Source organism: Daphnia pulex, chromosome 7 (genome assembly GCF_021134715.1).
Source record: "Daphnia pulex isolate KAP4 chromosome 7, ASM2113471v1".
Taxonomy (NCBI): domain Eukaryota; kingdom Metazoa; phylum Arthropoda; class Branchiopoda; order Diplostraca; family Daphniidae; genus Daphnia; species Daphnia pulex.
This window is the reverse complement of record NC_060023.1, coordinates 12,148,334-12,163,702: the sequence shown is the minus strand read 5'-3', so window position 1 is coordinate 12,163,702 and position 15,369 is coordinate 12,148,334. Positions and strand designations below refer to the sequence as shown.

The following is a 15,369-nucleotide window of genomic DNA, read 5'->3' as shown; positions in this document are numbered from 1 at the left end:
AAGAAGAAAAGAAAATTGGAGTTGGGAAAAACGATGGGAAAAAGGGGAAAAAAAAGATGGACGAAAGATGATGATGATGATGATGGGAAGGGAGCGATGGCCGCGTTCCGCGTCAGCGTAACACCGGCAGCTATTTTATATATTTATATTCCCTCCTGTTTTTTTTCTCTCTTTTCTGTTCAATTTTTATATAAGAGAAAAAAAAAGCGACCGCGACGATGAACGGGCGGATGCACACGAAAAGACATTGAGAATAACACAAAAAAGACGATCGTTGCTGTTTATATTTTTTCGTGTTCAAACTCGACTGCACAGCATATCGCCTGCGGTGTTTAACCAACAAGATTTTTCCACGTCTAATTTAAGAAATTTGACTAAAATTCATTTGCTAACGATTCCAGAGTTTATTATACAGACGCGACAATTGTACATAGACATTAGACAGAAATAGGCACGGGCAATAAATCGATAAATCAATTCCTATAGCATAAATGTAATTGTGATGATATTGATTTCCGGGAGCAATCTCTGGCACCAGGGAACCCACGACCTGTCGTAATGCACTCTGTGAATTCTTCCAGTGCCAAGGATCACCGGAATATTTAATTCCCTACATATAGTCTCTCAATAATGTTTAGATAATTCAATTCAAATGAAATGATGAAAGATAAGTAGAAGATGGAATAACCGACGCCCGGTACAGCACTGAAGATCCACGAGTGTGTCATTTTCCAGAAATTCAAATCTGTCAAATTTAATTGCGACCCGTGAATTCTTCCAGTGCCATTGCGGGAATCGGCCAACAAAACAACCGACAAATTCCGATTGATTCCAAAGATCGCATCAGTGATTGGTCACTGTTTCTTATTGCTCCGGAATAAAAGGGGGCGTGGCAGCGTCGTCTGATTGGTCGATAAGAAAGCGCCGGCGCCGGGTTGCCAGTTGGGGAACAAGAAATCCGATAGATGGCGAATGATGGAAAAATGGCCGTGAGCGACGGAAGTGGCGGGGGCGGGTTGCCAGCCAGTCGAGCGCGTCGTAGGAAGAAGAAGACGAAGCAACTGCTGTTGGAAAAAATAACAACGAAAAAGAAATGTGAAGCCAAGCCAAACGTGTCTCCATCCATCCAACCAGGAGCCAACCACGACGACCGTGTGTAGAGAGAAAACATGAACAGCTGTTCCTCCTCCTTACCTGAGCAATCTAATAACATCGCCCGGGGCTATGTATCAAGATAATGATGATGGAATACCCCGACCTATAGACACATGAGAGAAAAGAATCATTGAACATTTAGGCCACCAGAGTCAAACCAAAAATCACGTCAGGTGCCATTGGCTGCTGCTGTCACCTGTCTATAGCTGCTGTGATTGGGAACCAACAGCACAATAAGCGAAAGAAAAATCCCAAAAAAGAGCCTATGGCTAAAATTATATTATCCATCGGGTTTTGAACAGCAAGCTGCGGCGGATGGGCTTCATTGCCTTTGTCGTATCCGGTCAGTTTGGTTCGTTCGGGAAAATGTTTCAGCGAAAAAAAAAAGAAAAGGAAGGAAAGGGCATTAAACAAAAATGGATGCGTGTGTGTATAATATCGTTTCCGGTCACCTTGATCACCTGGTAAAAAAAGAAAAGAAAAAATTATTTTCCCACCGACAAACAACTGCGGGCACCTGCGGGTTATCTTTTTTCGGGTAAATTTTCTGCGGGCCAAAAGACCAGCGATTTCTCGACAGAGATTCGATGCTAATCATTTCAATCTAATATATATAAATAAGTCGATCTATTTGCCAGTCAAACAAAAGCAGAGCACTCGGCCATGACAAAAAGGAAGGGGGGAATACAGGTACAACAAGATCATCTACCTTTCTTATTCTTCTGTTGCTGGAATGAAGAGAAGAAGGAAGAAACGAGAATAAAAATGGGGAATAAGCAAAAGGAAGAAAAGTGGAGCGAGCCGCCGGCTTCTTAACATCCTGTCTTCTTCCTCTTTAATTCAACATCAATCGAGTCTCTTATAGTCTCTACGCCGTGGTATAGGGTGGAAACTATTCCATCGAATTCCTCCTACATCTACCCCCCTTTTTCATATTTAAACAAGATTAGTAGGGTTTTTTTCTTCACTAATAATAAACCCAGTCGGTCTTAATTGCTTTGGAAGAAAATTTTCCCTTCTAAAATACAGGTATTTCTTGTTTTTACCCCTCATTGTTTGATGATTCCCAATGATATGGGGGGTATGTAGCTATATATACTAAATATAACTCTTAAATAATTTTTTTTTTCTTTTTTTAATTTACATATAGTATACACTGCACGGTCTAGTGAACAACGTACAACAGCTGTGCATCGTTGGACGTCAGCCAGCCGAGCAGCAGCAGCCAACGCTACACTTTTTTTCTTTTTTAGATTTTTCATTCCGAAAAAGAAAAAAAAGAATTTCCAACTAAAATTTCGATTGTAATAGAGTAGGTACCGCATCATAGTGGCGCAACATTTCTCTTTTGTGTGGTAGACGACGATGATGAAATGTGTCGCTTTTTCTTTTCTTTTTAAGTATAAAAACAATTGCAACTCTTAATAATCAAAAAGAAAATAACGATAGAAAATCGAGTTTTACCTGGGAAATGGTAGAGTTTGATGGCAAGTTTACACAAACACACGACTCAAAAATTTCTTGTTCCTGCTGTTCAAACAGACAAAAAAAGTATTCGAGAGAATGGCTAAAAGAGAGAAAGAGAGAGAAGGTAGTAGACAGGTGTGCTCGGCACGAATTCACAGGAGCTACTGATGCCGTCCGACTGGTGACCACCTGTCCTAGTATAATATTCCCCCTCCTTCCTATATGTATACCTGTGCCGTGTGCTGCTGCTGCTGTCTACTCTTTTCTCTTTTTCTCTCTCTCTCTCATTTCCTTCTTCTTCTTCTTCCACCTTCTTCTGGTCGTCGTGTCTTTTTCTTTTTTTTTCCCATACTACTACCACATTTTCAAGTTCTTTAGACCTCCCACCTCCCTATTAAACCGCCTCCCCCACCCGTCTCCCTACTGCTGACTCTGTGTATACCTCCCCCGCCTTGTGGCCCTTTTTCTCTTATATTTTCTCATCGTCGGATCATTTCTTTTTCTACCTGAACCATCTAACCGTAGATGTACAACACCAGGTGCGCTGTCTCTCTTCCAATTCATTTATGCTCGTTAAAGTTCATCATCATTTAGAATTCAATTCGCCGTGTTTATTAGAGACATATCAAAGACTTGCTGGCGGTTATAGATTCTCGCCATCTATCGATGCGTCAAAGTCTCTCACTGCACAACAACTAATACAGCAGCAGCAGATATACACACAGATATTGACATAACACACATGTCTATACAGGGGAGAAACATGTCAAATGTATGAAGGTATATACTTAATCAAATCGATATTCTCCCGCACGTGCATATACTGCTGTGTAGCCTAGGAATCTAAAAGTTATCCGAGTCTATAAGAGTTTTGGCCACGACAGTTTGTTGTCATGACGCCATCACACAATTCGATCAAACACGCTTGATTCTAGGAGCTCATATCAGATTCATCCGCAATTATTATCCGTGTCTGCTGTCGACTATAAGACTATCATCAACTGTTTTTATATAACCAACAGTAGCCAAAACATTTCATTTTTATATAAAAAGTCTAAAAAGAAGAATACACGATAGTTTGATTGTTATGTGTGGACTATTATTATATATCCAAGACCATTGAGTTGATTGTTGCTGCCCTATAAAGGTGATGTTAAGTGTCCCATTAATTCGCATACATATAAAATTATAGTTTAGATCTAGTTTTCTTTTCTTATTAGATATTTTCCAGGTGATTTGACCGGATGTGGTCACACGTGCAACAACAAGTCACTGAAGCGTATCTATATAGTTTTACAGGAGCCACACTGCATCAATTGTAAATGAATCATCTGCTATTGAATTGGCATCAACATTCATGGGATATCACACTACGTGCCATATTGTGGTGGAAAGGCGGTCGCCATGGCAACGCCAAAACACACCACCAAGCACCACCCATAACAATCTATTACGTGTATAGATTTAGCTACAGTTGAGCTGTTTCTCTCTATTTAGGCCTACAACTCTTATGTATATTTGAATGTATTCAATCGACCACCAAAATGATTCAAATCAATAAAAGAATATCGATTCGACACATCTAAATTTAGATGTTATACACTACACACATAGATAGGGGCTTATATATATCAATTGCTGCAGGTATTTTTCTGATTGGCTGACTGAATTGTCGTCTGTGTTATTTACCTGCAGCGGCGGGGCCCGGTTCGACTCTATATTATACCTGGGCGATGCGTGATGTGCTGCAGGACGAAGAGGGGTTGGGGAAGGGGAATGATTTCCCCATCACGACCGACCGACTGACTGCGCTGCTGACGACCCGTTCTGTCAAATAACATTAAAGGCGCATAGTACAAGCTAGCTAGCTAGCAGCGGAGCAGCAGCAGCAGTGGCCGGAATCCGCTATATAGCAGCCCAACGAGAGAGAGTAGTATACATATATATAACAGTCTAATATGTATGGAGAGAACGACTTGATGGCGTGTTTGGCCCTTTTACTCGTCCGATATTCCCCTCCTCTATGTGTAATACTTTTTATTTTATTTTATTTTTCTAGTCTGCGCGCGCTGTGTAGGTAAAAGCAGCAGCAGCGGAGAAGTCGCTTTATTGTTTTTCGGTCCTGTTGTTGTTGTTGTCGCTCTTCTGCACGCAATTCGACTACTATTTAATGATATCGAAATTTATGAAAACAAAAAAAAGAGCTAGGAAAAACGGACGATCGATATAAGCGCCCCGAATTTCAGTTCCTCTAAAAATAAAAAGAGTTGACTTGATTACAATAAACCGATATTAGTTTTATATGAGAAATGAAATGAGAAAAAAAAATTAAGAACTGCTGCTGCTGCTGCTGCTGCTATGGATGGATGGGTGAGAGATAAGAAAGGCATTGGAGCGTGCCCTATAAATAGATTGAGAGAACCACTCAAACAGGACGCTCGATGGTGTGCTGCTAGTGGTGGTGTGATGGTGAATCATCGTGAGAAAACCAACGGACGTGGTTTATATTCAGCCGACGAATCGACACATATTAGATGATTCGATTTCTATCTACATTAATACACCTAAACCAGGCACCTGTCTCTCACATCATATGATATCTATAACCCCAACTCCGGAAACTGGACAGTCTATTACGGCGACGACCTTTTTCTCTCTCTTGTACATTTCTCCCATTTGTAATAATGAGTCAGGAAGAAGTTGAGGAAGTGCTGATAATCGAGTGGGAAAAGAACCCAAAAGGAAAGAAGACGAAACCGCAAAGTATATATATGACTCACGTATATATAGAAAACGAACAAGTAAGAAGTTGTTTGCTTGTTTTTTTTTTTCTCCTTTTTTTCCATCGACTCTATATAATACCAAAGACCACACGACCAGGAAAAAAGAAAATGGCGACCGTGTGTGCAAAGAAGCATGGCCGTTATGCATGTGTGATCTATACGCGCGCCCAAGAGTTCCCATTACATCCACTTTGGCCTACAAGAATAAACTGCGCTGTGTACGACATCATCTCTCGCCCGTGTACTATTCTACCAACACTTTTCAATTCAAATGAGATGACGGACTTGTAAGGAGCAGAGCATCGCAAGAGGAAACGGAAATCATTAGATGAACTTGGCTAACGGCTAAATAACAAACGGCCATCATATAATCACCTGCTGCTGACCAAATGGTGTGAACCTCACACAGCATATATAAGACATAACATTTCTTATATCTTTTCATGGCTTATGGAAAACCCCCTATAGATATTTCTTACACAGCACAATAACAACAAATTCACTTCCTATAAGAAAAATAGATTTAACAGGGTATAAACGCTCCTGCTGATGGCCGCACCCTTTTGTTTCCATGTAGTGCCTGGGTAAAACGATTAATAAAAATTCGAAAAGACACAAAATTCCTATACCAGCACAAACTTTTCGTTTCGGTTTTTTGGCTTTTCTTTATAAAAAATAAAAAAAAGAGAAAAATAATAATGGCCGCTTGACTGGCCATGCGACACCAAACAACAAGACAAAATAATCTGATTACAATAAAAGTTAACACGATATTATATATATTAATATTTGAAAAAAAAAGAAAAAAAAAATAATAATTTTTTGATTCCTCGAATTATTGTGATTGATTTGCGTGACTCTCCCTGGACTTGTGTGTGATGTTATTATTATTACATACGTCCTTTCTCTTTTCCGTTTCTGTATATATTTTTGATATTATTTTTTTTCCGTTGTTGTTGAAAAGACCATCGACCGACATATCCTGCCGAGTGTTTGGTTGATTTTCCGACTTGACCACCTAACCACTCGACCGCAATTCGGCCTCGCGTCTTTTTTCTTCTTTTTACCTTTTCCTTCCTTATTCCCTAGACGCGAGAAAATTCCAACGTTACAATCACCTGTCCTTTCTTCTGCCCAGTGCGGGAGATTTTCTTCTTTCGAGAAAAATTCGGATACCTATTTTTTTTTTTAAATTTTAAATTCGATACGGTATTACATAGTCGTGTAATCGATGTGGCGATTCGTTTCTCTCCTTTTTTTGATTGCAGCAGCCAATAGAATCGTCCAGGGGGGGACATTGATCAAACAATGGCGCGTGTGCACAGTGCAGTTGGAGACGACCGTTCCTATTTTTATTTCTTATTATATCCACGACGGGAATAAATACGCCACTTGAAAAAAGCTCACGCAATCAAATCCTGTCTAGACGTGAAAAAAGCGAGAGTGGCGCCATCTGATTTTTTTCTGCAAACTCTTCAGTGTTTCATTTCTCACCGCTAGAGTGCGTCTATTTCCGCAATTCCTCCATCCGCAATTTACACATTACACTTTCAGAGAAGATCGTTGCTTGCTGGAGACTGGACTGCTGCCATGTTGGTGTCTGTGAAACATTTTAAGGTAAAAAGTTTGAAATTTTTAAAAAGGTTTAACGTTTAAACTGGCTCTAATTTTTAGCCTTTGTGCATGTCTCTGCTTGCATTTCTATCCAAAGTAGTAATGAAAATTCTATCTTGTAATAGTGCTTCAAAAACCCGAGTTGTTCCACCTAATCGCGTACCACGTGCTCGTTCCATGTTCGTGCACATCGAGAGTCGAAAAGTTATCGAGGTAAAAATTCATAGATAGGTGATCTGAATCAGTAATTTAAGGCATGATTTCTGTTACTTCTGCTGTTTTCATCAGTGGCCAATTTGGCCATGCTCACTTTTGAAAAAGAAGATGAGAAACACAATTTTGTGGCTGGCAGTGGTTGGCTTGAGATCAGGTTTATTGAAGATGAAACGAATAACTGGTGAGTGACAGTAAACTTGCTAATTTTTTCTACAGTTGAAGCGTGGATTCTTAAAAACACCTTTCGTTAGGAAATTGTGGTGAAAATCTAACCATAATTAAGTAATTTTTTGCTTGAACTTTTATTCAGGTAGCTAATTCATAACTGTATTCTTGATTCAGATCTTGGACATCTAAATGCTATTGTATCCATTATGCAGTTGGCATGAATGAAAAAGCAGTGCGAACCAAATTTGTCCATGTCTGCTACATCAGCGAATTCTGTTTACAAGGTAATAACAGTTACGTCTTTTGAGATTATTCTCGTGTTTAATTCTGTTGCCGTTATTTTCCATTAAATTTTGAAAATTTCCTATCTGGTGGGTTGGAGGCCAACACATTTGAGTCATTGACTAAATAGCAAACGGCAAACCAAATTTTTTATCCTGACACCTGCCCAAGTCCATCAAACTCCTTTGGGAGATGGAAGTTCCACAACCAGTGTTGTGGTGTCTCCGGCCATTGGATTCTCCTTCTCCTAACCCAAGGTTCAACAAAACAACCACCTTAATTTCCTACGTAGGAATTTTATTCCTTGTAATTAGAACAGGTATTTCTGTTAGTTCTTTGTTTTTTTATTGTGATGTGTATTCCTACAATAATTGCTTTCAAATTGTTACTGCAGGTATGCTTGCAGATCAGTTTGACAGTTGTTGCAGCCAGCCAACTGCATTAGTTTCACTTCAGGTGGCAAGTGAAAAACCTTTTGAATGTACTCCACTACTCCCTTGCTGTTAGCAAATTGTGGACTGACGTGGCGAAGCAAGTGAGTGTCAATCAATGGACAACTATGTTCACTCGTTAAAAATGTGAAATGTCGTGAGTATAATCCTTCCCTTAGTGTGCAAGGTCCTGGAAATATTTCGTGTGGTAGGTTATTACATTAGGTTTAAGTACTACCTTATGCAGTGTAATTTTTGCTGGGATTTTGGGGAGAGCGGAGAGGAAATGAATTTCATGATGCCGCTTTCATATCTTTTCCTCTTTCTGCATGCCGAGGTGGTGACGGTCGTCGTCCTTGGTCGCATCGCCCTTTTTATTTTCTCTGTAAAGTGTGCCGAGTTCTTGCTTTTGTTTCTCTCTGTTTCTCCTTAGACTGTGTGCAGCGTGTGATAGACAATCGGGACTCTCATCTCGAGGGCATTAAAGGCGTTAATTGAAGTATCACAGAGGTATAGAACGAAATTTCTCTTCTGCTATCTGGGGGCTGTGACGCCAACGCTTCTTAATATTTAAAAAGTAATTTTTTTGGTCGGGAATTCTTTGCTTAGTACCGGTAATCATTTGCTTGGCGTTTAAACATGTTTTCTGCTATTTGATTAGGTTGGGGCTGGCCTTGCAGTCGGACGAAATCACGTCGTCTTGTTTGATTGGCTCACAGACAGCACGTGGTACGAGCGAGTGCTGGCCATTCAAGTGCCAACGTCGGGGAATTACCTCAAGAGGCTAACGGTCGTCCAGGTAGTGACTTTATATTCAAATTTCAGTTTAATTTTGTTACTAATGTTATGCAATTATTCCCTTCCAGGAACGACTATACTACTTGGTGGCCTAATGCGATTTTCTGTTGGAAGTTTTACTTGAATAATTGTTTCCCATCTTGCCAGCGCTTAAAGCAAGGGCGTCAGTTAACCGTTGAGGATCGAGTACCTTTCGCCGGCCGTTGTCGGGGCCCAAACGCCTTCTATTGGCTGTTCCAGTGTTCCTTTAAGAGATATGAGAGAAAATGGAAGTTGCCAAAGTCGGCAAAGTGTCCAGTCCTTGTGGCCGCTTCCTGATAGCATTCGTGATTCAACTCTACGAGCCATTCGCCGAGCGTTTGGGTCTGGAAGTACAAGCTGGCCACTTTTCACTGCTCTCATGCGACGCGTCAGGCGTCACCAACTTTAAGCCAAAAGTCATCAATGCCACAGTCAAGAAACTGAGACCAAGTTGATAACGCTGGGCAGCAAATTTAAGACATTGAATCTCATCTGTGCCTATTCTGAGCAGTTCAACCCCTGACCTTCAGGTAAAAGTTTTATTCTAGCTTCGTGTTAAAACTAAACGAGTTTATTTTAATGACGATATTTAGGGGAAAAAAACTGGAATGTGCAACTATTCGTTTTCTTGGAGAGCTGATCGTCGTCAGGTGGCGTTGAAAGTATGTCCACCAGGTGGCCTTCTTCTTTGGTTCAGAACTGAGAACTGGCAGTGCCATTTGTTTCCGAGACGTTGAACTTGTAAACGACTGCCAAGATTTGTGTTCTACGTACAATACGACTAAAATTATTTTCGTATTCTGCAAAGGCTTTGTTTAAGGTACTCAATTTTCTGTTTAAGATTTAATTTCTTCATAGTGATGTAGCTAATCCTTGAAACTTACAGGTGCAATCCTGTCCACTGTTCCGAGAACTTCTAGTTGAGCCCTTAGCATGTGGTCACATCCAGGTAATGATCGAAGACGTTTACCACAAGAATTCTGCTAAACTGGTATTTCTTTCATGTTACTGGTCATCAGTAAGCTCTCCAGTTTTGATAATCAGATTTACTCAGATAATCAATATTTAAAATTTTACAGATTCTACTAATTATGTATACCTGACAATGAATAATTTTTTCTATTTCCAAGGTCTGTCAGCCAGGGTAATTTGAAGATGTTTTCGTCCAATGAAGAACATCTCGACTTGCTGCTTACTAACTGCATGAATTGGGAAGTTGCCTTTATTGCACATACAACAGCTTGTTTTTTATTTTGCTTTATATCATATTTGTTTCATAGGTTTTTTTACGCTGTTGGTTGATGTTTGAAGTAAAACTGAAATTGCCAATGGTGTTGCAGTCTAATGTGCTGATGCTGTTGCCTGCCTGTTACATGGTTTAAGGATTAGTTTTAAAAAATTGAATTTACGAAGGTTCCCATTGTTTTTTTGTTACGTGTGTTCTCTATTTGTTACTATGTACGTGGTGTGTGTTCAGAAAGCTGTTGGTTTTGATTTGTTTGTTTGTATTTGCTTTGGCTTGTTTGTTTTTTTGTTATTATTTGTTTTTTTTTGCGTCTGCCATGGTTTACTTTGTCTGCGGGAGTAATTCAGGTCTACTTGGAATTGCAAGTGATTGTGACATGGCGATTTGACAGTTAACATATGACGTCAGAGTCCGATGGGGGTAGGAACGTGTTAAAACTTCATTATCGGATTGTAGAAGTTAATTTTCAAATAGTTGTCACAAGCCTCAAGCTGCGTCACAGCTATAAACAAGCCTACAACTAACTAAATGCGTTAGCAACTTGCCCAAATAACTAACTTTTGAAAAAAAATTTAAAGGGGTTTGGATGAGTGGGGAGATGAATTGTTAAAATTATTAAAGAATAGTTAAGACAAGTGAGTTAGTATGAAACAAAGAAAAGGAGTAGGTTAGTATAAACAAATTTAGAGAAAATTACTGATTTCATTGAAATGTTAAAGGGCAAACAAGGAAATAACGTAAGTAAATAACTTAACAATAACGTAACGCAAATAATAAATTTAACTAACACATGTGCAAAGTTATTGTATATTTAAAACTCAAATGTTTATAAATAAACTTCTCCTTATTTCTTAAACATCTTTAAACATATTACCTTAAGAAAATATTCATTAAATTTTCCGTTTGACTAGAACTTTCCCCCCCCTCCTGGTTATCACAGCGGGTAAGTGACCATCGGCGGCCGTTGGTTAGTGGTTAGATAGGGAAACGGGGCCACAGAAAAGAAGGGAGCCCAGGAACACTTTTAATATATCTGATTCTACATAAATTATCAATCTTCAATTCCAGCAATCTCTTGTCGGTTTCCAAACAACTATAACAGTAACAAAGAGGGCTTACCCTGAAAGAAAAGTAAATTTTGATATGATTTTCAAACCTTATTGTAGTGACAGAAAGAAATACCTCAAATTTATCAACCTTACATTGTCCTAAATTAGAACAGAGTGTTGGTCACCATAAAATGTTGAGTAGCAGCATTTTCTTGCTGTTGTCTGCAAAACTGATAGCAACAAAGAATGGGATCTGGCGAAGGCATCAATATCTTGAAAATTTACAACTTGATAGGGAAAAGTTAATGTGAACATTATAGCCTTAAAGAACACAGTAAATTTAAAAAAAAATTGGTAATAAAATAATTACCTTGCAACAGAAATTATTTTGCTTCAGAAGACATAAGGTTGTGAGCTTGTATTATTGGATTAGACCATTTCATTTAACTATTGTCACGAGCACCTAGTTGGCCAGGTACATGAAAACTTCAGCTGAAATTATCTGAAAAAATTTAGTCAAGAATGCAGTAAGAATCATTGCAAAAGATTGTTTTATTATCTATTACTTTAAAAACAGTTGACTTGTTATCCGATCTCCGCTGTTAAACTTTTTAAGTAACATCGGTAACATCTAACATGAAAGTTACGACGTGTAATGTCATGTCTGTCTGTGACTGACTGTGCAACCAACTTAAAATTCAAAACGGATTACTAGATGTCGCCAGTGTCGCCCATGTTGTTCTTTCATGGTGAAACGAGGCGAAATGAGCGAAACAAATTGTTGCTAAATTATACTTATTCCTGTGATTTCAAATACCAAATTGAATTTCGTATCTCATGTAGGTTTATTTTGACCTAGTTTCCTTATTTTTATACTTTACCAACTTATTTCTTATTTCAATTCTAGATGCATACTGTCAGTCATTCCAACAAGTTGACTTAGAGCTCAGTCAATTTCCATCCATTAGGCCCGTCATGCTGTCAAAAGCCTAAAACTCATGTTTGAACTTTGAAGCACACATATAGTGGAATACCAAGGTGCCGAGATAAGGTATTGCTGCTACGAGACAATCACAATTCAGATTTTCATATAACATAGGTATTCTTGCTCATGAACCATAGGATCTTTTCTGAATGTCGCAATTTTGGTGGCATAACCTGCAACAGCATGTTTGTTGTTATGGCTGTTTCTACTTCTATTTAGAAGACAATCAAGCTGAGGATAGGTAGAGTTTTATTTCTCATAGGTAAATTCATATAAATTTGTAAATAATGTAGAGAATTTCCTTGTGCCATTGCTACTTAGAGTTTCAGTGACATGAAGAGTGTGAAGTGACGTGCCGTGTATGTACCAGATCTGCTTGATGAAAGTCAAGTGCCCTACTAAATTCATCACTCATATGATAAAGGTAAGCAACAATTCCACCTATCACCACGCTACTGCAATACTTCATGACACTTTCTTTAGCTTCAGGAAATTTACCTCATCATGTGGAGTAATGCTGTTGGTTGCTGTGAATTCCATTTTTACGGTTTTTTCATCATGAACATTTCAATGTGCTTCTTAGAAAAGGTAAAGATTGATATGCTTTATTCATTTTATATAACAATTAATGTAAAACATTTTTTTCTTTTTTTTTCTTTTTTTTACAGAGCACGCAGTTTCTTTATGGAATTTCTGTGGTCCTGTCACGGAGATTCTTGTGCCAACGCTGACCATTGTCCATGACGGAAGAGGGCCTTCCACAAACGTCCATCTCTATCTCCGCGACGCACGCTCATCTAGCTTCACTGCTTCTAAACACAATTTGTTTTACTTCACTGGCGACTTGGCGAGTTTCTGGACCACTTCAGTGATCGCTTCCGTCCACTGTTGTCTGTTACACACCTGCAGTCACTCAACACGGGATTATGTCCAGGTACCCAACAATTGGCTTATTTTCGTAGGTTATCTACCAATAGTCTAGTTGCGTTAAACTCTGTCTGTGTAGTAGTTTCCAAAATCAGGCCCTTCTTACGCGCCAACGAAGTTTTACATTGAAGTTTCTTTTTTCCAACGCTAGATGGCTTTTTGAAAATTTGCAGCTGTCAAACAGTCAGTTTCAGAAACTTTGCACATGTCTTTTAACATTTATCGGCAGTTATTTTTTTGAAATATTTAGTGATAACTGATTATTACTATGCCAGCAACAAAGCTCACTTGTTAAATTTTCGATATTTTGCTTTTTTTTTCTACTTCCGGTTTACTCTTTTCAGTCTGTAGTTCAGTAAATATTCATTTGAGGAGTAAAAGAACCACATATTCGTGATCCTCGTAAAATTTGTGGTAAAGTTCATGTTATATTTTTTACGTTTTCGTACTTCCGGTTTCGAAAATTTTCCTGAACTATAGTTCAGGAAAATTCTCGATTTTGGCCAAATTTTGGATTTCGTTTAAATCACATCTAATCGACCCCAAATTTTATGGAGATCACGAATATGTGGTTTAATTTGTCGACAGCTCAATAGTTGAGGCGCTGTGGTTACTTCCGGTCTACTTCCGGAATTTTTTTTTTAGACTAGCAAGTGAGCTTTGTTCTGTTTATAGTTCTCAATATTGCAAGCTTGTTTTTAAGTTTTAAAAATTGCAACTTTAGATCTTTGAGCTAAAAAACCAGATCGATGTGCCTATATGTATTATGTAACTATTATTGGCGTGTCACTTAATAAGAATTCTTTTGTCTTTATTCAGGTAATGCAGAGGAGACGTCGAGAAGATGGACACCGAAACGTCGCCGGTATCTCCAATTGTCAGCGCGAATCATCATTTGTTTTTTGATAATATGTTTGTTTGTTTGTGTTAACCCGTTGGCTGCCACACCTTTGTTCTCCACTGCACGGGCCGCGCTGTTCGGTCTCGTGGTTTAAAAGCCGCGGGTCGGGGAGTCGCCAAGCCCAAAATTTGCCGCAAGGCAAGCCTGTTTCAGGCCATGCACCTTAGTCCCCCCCTTGTCAGCACGGACTTGTCAGCAATGGCAAGTTCCACTTGGTCATGGATCCTTCAGACGTGGCACGTAGATTAGTAGAAAGCAACCTACGGGTTGTATGGCGTGGCAGCCAACGGGTTAACCTAAGTGTATGTATGTATGTATATGTGTGATTGTAAAAAGTGGAGGAATTGTGGGTGGAGGTGGGACAATATAACACAATTCTATATATCTTTTTGTGTTTGTATTTTCATTTCTAAAATTGGTCTCAACAGTCTTGTATCAACATGCATTATGTCCAAGGAGCTGCTTGCTACCTTTATTTTCCCAAACCAGAAGATTGTATCAAGTGCTAATAAAGTCAGATTCGATAATGTCGGTAATAAACTCTAAAATAAAAGCCATCGATGATGTCTCTCTGCAGTCTGGTCTCCACCAAAGTCCATGGGTTTCTTTAAGATCTGATAATAATCCGGGACTTGCTATTCATCGTGAGATTCAAGGAACGGCCGGAAGATCTTGGTGGTCTGCAACTGACGGGGAAGGTTGCGTAGTTCCTCTTAATAGCGAGTGCCCAGCGACCGCGTGTTGGGTAGTTACAGACTTCTTGCAACTCACAATTTGGGAACCTGTAAGCAAGTGGAACAACATGAGAATCGTGTAACTTAAGTTTCTTTTTCTTAACAACAGCCGCTTTACTTTGACAAACTGCTGATACCCAAGTCTCTGGTGTGCTCTGAAGTCGAGAAAGATGCATAACATGAAAACCATATAAACGACTAGACTGTTGGACTAGAGCCCACTCAACCTGGTTTTTGGAAAATGATTAGAAGACTAACCACAGGCTTATAATATAACAAGTGGAAACAGGGCAATGTGACAGAAGAGGGACCAGTTATCACTTGAAAGTTCTGAAATCAAATTACCAAATCACATTCTTCCACCATGAGTTCTTTTCTGTTCACAGCCCAGATGTCTTTGATGTTGCCTTATTGAAATTTGCAACACTAAAAAAGAGAATACAGACTATATCAGTTAATGAATAATTAAATGGAAATAAAACTCATTTACCATTATTTGCCATTCTTAAACGTTTCCTTAGATTTCTGGTTTCCGGCCACTCGGTCGTCATCAGCTATTCAGCTTCCAATACTAATGGCCGCCATATTGCAA

The 15,369-nt window shown here is 39.1% G+C and overlaps 5 long non-coding RNA genes across 12 annotated transcripts; 2 read left to right on the top strand and 3 right to left on the bottom strand.

Moving 5' to 3' along the window:
- Positions 1–389: 389 nt before the first annotated feature.
- Positions 390–2,795, bottom strand: LOC124197854. Of its 2 annotated transcripts, none has more exons than XR_006876365.1 (3): positions 2,620–2,795; positions 1,195–1,616; positions 390–1,064 (listed from the first exon to the last, which is right to left on the bottom strand). It is a non-coding gene; the product is annotated as an uncharacterized LOC124197854 (long non-coding RNA). The 2 variants fall into 2 exon arrangements; XR_006876366.1 differs by having other exon boundaries at positions 390–1,258; positions 1,352–1,616.
- Positions 2,796–7,147: 4,352 nt separating this feature from the next.
- Positions 7,148–7,969, top strand: LOC124198491. 2 transcript variants are annotated; one of them, XR_006876589.1, is made up of 3 exons: positions 7,148–7,232; positions 7,578–7,687; positions 7,786–7,969. It is a non-coding gene; the product is annotated as an uncharacterized LOC124198491 (long non-coding RNA). The 2 variants fall into 2 exon arrangements; XR_006876588.1 differs by lacking the exon at positions 7,148–7,232 and adding an exon at positions 7,323–7,416.
- An 88-nt stretch (positions 7,970–8,057) lies between these two features.
- On the top strand, positions 8,058–10,479 carry LOC124198490. Of its 6 annotated transcripts, XR_006876585.1 has the most exons (7): positions 8,058–8,220; positions 8,550–8,693; positions 8,778–8,915; positions 8,983–9,465; positions 9,529–9,755; positions 9,822–9,884; positions 10,066–10,479. It is a non-coding gene; the product is annotated as an uncharacterized LOC124198490 (long non-coding RNA). The 6 variants fall into 6 exon arrangements; XR_006876586.1 differs by lacking the exon at positions 8,550–8,693; XR_006876584.1 differs by lacking the exon at positions 8,550–8,693 and having other exon boundaries at positions 8,058–8,273.
- Positions 10,480–11,193: 714 nt separating this feature from the next.
- Positions 11,194–11,907, bottom strand: LOC124198489. Its single transcript, XR_006876581.1, has 4 exons — positions 11,797–11,907; positions 11,601–11,732; positions 11,364–11,517; positions 11,194–11,301 (listed from the first exon to the last, which is right to left on the bottom strand). It is a non-coding gene; the product is annotated as an uncharacterized LOC124198489 (long non-coding RNA).
- A 2,518-nt stretch (positions 11,908–14,425) lies between these two features.
- LOC124198488 lies at positions 14,426–15,365 on the bottom strand. The gene is made up of 4 exons (XR_006876580.1): positions 15,268–15,365; positions 15,123–15,203; positions 14,896–15,004; positions 14,426–14,825 (listed from the first exon to the last, which is right to left on the bottom strand). It is a non-coding gene; the product is annotated as an uncharacterized LOC124198488 (long non-coding RNA).
- Positions 15,366–15,369: the final 4 nt, after the last annotated feature.